General features: G+C 40.1%; 1 long non-coding RNA gene across 1 annotated transcript; it reads left to right on the forward strand.

The window, feature by feature from the left end:
• The first annotated feature begins 356 nt into the window (after window positions 1-356).
• LOC107281726 (uncharacterized) lies at window positions 357-2,749 on the forward strand. Its single transcript, XR_010738758.1, has 3 exons — window positions 357-586; window positions 664-775; window positions 2,644-2,749. It is a non-coding gene; the product is annotated as an uncharacterized lncRNA (long non-coding RNA).
• The last annotated feature ends 1,809 nt before the right edge of the window (window positions 2,750-4,558 follow it).

Raw genomic sequence — 4,558 nt, forward strand, 5'->3', positions numbered from 1 at the left:
ATCACTTCCTCCACTGTTCCAGCCGAGAGAGGGAGAGATTGAGCGAGCCGACGCGTGGCCGCAACGTGTCGTCGATCTCGGTTTCCCTTTACTCGCTCTCTACTCCTCCCAGACGCGTCGCCATTCTCCACACATCACTTTGAAGCTGAAGAAGCTGAGGGAGAGGTCCTCAGCCTCTCCGTCATCCTCAACCTCGCCGCCGGTCGTAGTGACGACGACCTTCGCCATCTCCGTTTGAGTCAAGGTCACCTCCATCTCTTTCGCGTTCCCATCTCTCCACACAGTGCCGAACCATTTCTCTTTTGACCACCTCCCGTTTTGTGCATCACAGCCACCGGAACGCGACCACGCCGACGACGCCCTGGAGCACGCACCGGTGCGCCGCCGCTTCAACCATCGTCGTCGTCCGGCCATTCTCATCCACCTCAGAGAAAGCCGCTGCGCCATTGTCATCGCCTCAACCTCCTCTTCAAAACACCTCAAGAACCCCAGCCGAAAACATCAAGAACACGGAGAACACATCCTTTTCTTCACCGGCGCCAATCTAGGATCGCCTCCGCCGTCATCGTCGATTACCGCTGCCTCGGTGAGCCATTGTTCGATTCCTTGCGCATACACCATCTCCTTGACCTCACAACCCTCGTGCATGCTTGCTTGAAGCAGCTCATTGTCCCGTTCGAGCCGTCGTCGTTCACCCGAGGAGGAGCGCCGTCGCCGAGCCGTTCCACAAGTCACCGCTGCCGCCAAGACCTCGACAACCCTAGCTCGACCCACGGTGAGCATCCTGAAGTCTAGAAGACCGCATGCATGCATCCTTTTCGTTCGTAATCGACTTCCATGCGCACATGCACTTTCACCCCAAAACCACCGCCGCTCACACTCGCCATCGGCGCTACTCCGATGTCCTCTAACCAAGAAAACTAGAGGAATGGAATCGCGAGAGCTTGCTCTTCATTTTATCTTTTGACCTCAACCTCAAACGAGCCACCGTTTGCCGCCGGCGAGCTCCAGATCGAGCTCAGCCATGGCTAGCTCTGCTATGTCTAGAGCAGAGGGATGACTTTCGTGAATTAGATTAAGTGCAGGGATCCGTTTACAATTGTAGAAACACACTGACATATGGGCCTAGGACTGCGGGTTGATTCCTAGAAAACTCAAGGGCCTTTGTGCATATTGGTCCCTCACAGCCATATGGACCCATCCTTTAAAATCTGAAGAAAAATTAGGAAAATGCCCAAACAATTATATGTTTAGCAGAAAAATGCACAAAGTTGTAAAATCTATATAAAATCAAATATAGCTCATTTTGAAGTGATTCCAGTTGCTGTAGATTCTTGAAGTTATGAACTTTATTCCAGGGATATAAAACTTGACACTCACTGTACAAATAATGTCTCTAAGATTTATCTAAGATAAGTCATGCATAAAACATGTACAAACTTATAAAATACATAGAAAATTCATTTCAACTCATTTTGAAACAAACTCAAAAACTGCAGATTCATCATCAGACACTCTCTGATTAGGTTAAATAAAAGTAATGACTTACTTTGCATCAAATGCCTCTAAAACTATTATCTCTATAATGATTAGTTTTAGATAAGCTAAACTTTAGAAATTCATGTAGAACCCAATTTAGCTTCAATTTGAATAAACTTAAGTTATGTAGGATCACTAAAACATGTATTTCCAAGTTATGAAATAAGATTATATACTTGCTGTGTAGTAAAAGTCTCTAAATATTCATATAAGGATTTACTAACATAGAGCAGCCATTAATTTGTAAAACTTGTAGAAAATTTATTTTTAGTCCAAATGAAATGAACAAAGTTTCTATAGAACCAGCAAATAGTTATCTTCAACATAGTAAAATAAAATTTGTCACCTTTTGTAGAGAACATTGATCAAAACCTTAACTTAGTGAAATAAGAATTTAAACACATAGGGTTGTTTAAGTAATACATAAACATGTATAAGTATATATATACACTTTAGGTCTAATTAAACCTAAATAAAAACTTGATTGACCAGTGAAGCCATAGTTCCATTCCCATCCACTAAAATTAGAAGAACTTAGCTCATATAACAATTTCTAGGTTAATATAATATATTGCTAGTTTAGATTAGAGCATCTCTAGTTTATAAAATATGAACCATAGTAGTAAAGACCATAAACATGTGAACTAAAAATGTTTTAGTTAAGCGAATTATTCCTTTTATTCAACTTAAACAGGAAGTAGCATGTTCTGAACCTATAACTCAAAAGTCATGAACATATAAAACACTATATGCCTAAAACACGTTGTAACTTGTAAAATCTATAAGAAAATCATTATAATTCCAAAAATTGTGAAACCAAATGTGTTAGTCTTAGAAAACACATCTCCACACCCCTGTGAAGTCTAATCTAATAAAAATCACTTTACAAAAGTATTTCATAACACTACCTAAGACTATACTATTGTAAACCGATAAAACTTCTAAAATTCATAACTCCCAAATGGAATAAAATAAAATAGGAATTATTTCACCTAAATTCATTTTAGATCATTTCCAACCCACTGTGCATAAATCATGCATTTTAGAGCATTTTGGATTTTTAGCTCTTTCGGTGTTTAATTGCATATCGTGTCCTTTATCTAGATAATTGCATAATCGGTGAAGAAGTGGATTAGGTGCTAACAATTCTCTGATCAAGGCAAGTTTTCTCCTCCCATCCTTTGAACACATTGAATCCCATGATTTGAGGAATGAAAATATTTGTTTGCAAAGTTGCATGTGAACTTAGACTATATCGGTATTTGAAATTGGGTTAAGGTAGTTATGACCTATTTGCTGCATATTCCACCTTGAATAATTGATCCTCTTGCTGTTTGAACCCCTAGAAATGATTAGAGTACATTCATTGTGCTCAAATGGGTTTATATATGCTCTATGTGCAACTACTTGCTTAGCCATGCTTAGAAATATGCAAATGCTCATTCCATCTATAATTAAAATGTGAATTTTGATACATGAACCCTTGCTGGAATAAAATGAATATGATGGGTATTTGCGAACTAAAATGTGTAAAATGTGATTTTATACTTGGGCGGCAAGTGGTGTGCATATGGTGTTAGTTGCATACCGATAGGGGAAGTGTTTGCCCAAGCCCATAAGGACCGAACTTGTGTCACCCATTTAAAGTTATCCGTACATCCACATGTGCTAGTATGGGATGGCCTAAGCTGATTAATCTATTTAGGACTAGCCTTGCATTCTGGTAGGCCGGTGTGTATGAGTTAGTCGATAATTCTGAGGAATTAGTCGATGATTCAGAGGAACTTCCTATTTGCCCCGACGTGGTAGTTTAGGTGACTAAGTCTGTCCAATACAACGGTATTGTGCCACGTGGTGGGTTCCCATCGTGTCCGCCACCACGGCGTTAAGTTTAAGGCGTGGGCCCGCCACTTAACGGTTCTAGGTATATTCCAAGTATGCCTAGGATGGAGGAACACGTATCGTGCTGGTGCAAGGCTAGGCTCTAAGTAGTGTAAAGGCTTCGTTATGACCTCTAGATCACATTCAACATGAAGAGTGTGGTGGAGTCTTGCAAACTCAAAACAAACTAGAGAGTTCATATCATGTGGGTAAAGCTGTACAAACTCTGCAGAGTTCTTTAAACTAATCGATTAGCCGTGCTCACGGTCATGAGCGCTTTGGTGATGTGTCATGAGTATAGACTATGTTTTAAAAATGTGATCATGTGACATTGGTTTGAAATTGATAAATGTGTTGAGTTGTGTGTGTGGTGATACATTATGACTTATTGTTAAATATGGCAATAAGAGATTGATTATGATGGAATTATGAAGAAGTTAATAATGAAACTTAAAACTTGTCTTTGTTAATTGAAGCATCAACTCCTTTACAAAAGAATTGCGAAACAAAACTTGCTTTAAGCTGAAATTGAACTACATATTGCCTTCCTTTGAATATATGCCTTACATGTAGTATGGTAGGATTGACTTGTGCTTGCCAGTACATTAACTTGTTTAATGTACTGACTCTTGCTGTTGATATAACCTTTTGTTTGCAGGTTTAGTCTTAGTCTTTGAGTGATGCGGGTTCCGATTGCTTCTTCTAGGATGAGAGCTTAATGGGGTATACCCCTAGTCGGTGTGCTTGTGATTGGGTAGTCAAGCTTCCGCTGTTCTCTAATAAGTCTATTTGGCCGGTCGGCCATGTAATTATTAAGTTGTTGTAAGTCTTAAGTTTCTTTCATCCTAGTTGTGTTTGCTATGTGTAATCATGATTAAGATGAAAGTGTGAATCTAGTGCACATCCTGGGAACTAGATTCACATGAGTATGAGTTAGGAATATTTGAGAGGTTGTAGATCTTTAGCCATTTTTGTCAAGTCTCCTGAATGTGTAACACATCTGGTCGCCGCCTTCGAGTGGTTTGACGGGCACATCTCAGGCTGAAGTTGACAGGCAGGCTAAGGGCCCAGCAATGTCTCCAATATTCCTCTCTCGAGGCGTCGGATGTTTCATTATGCTTGTTTGATGACTTGAATT

Source organism: Oryza sativa, chromosome 1 (genome assembly GCF_034140825.1).
Source record: "Oryza sativa Japonica Group chromosome 1, ASM3414082v1".
NCBI lineage: Eukaryota > Viridiplantae > Streptophyta > Magnoliopsida > Poales > Poaceae > Oryza > Oryza sativa.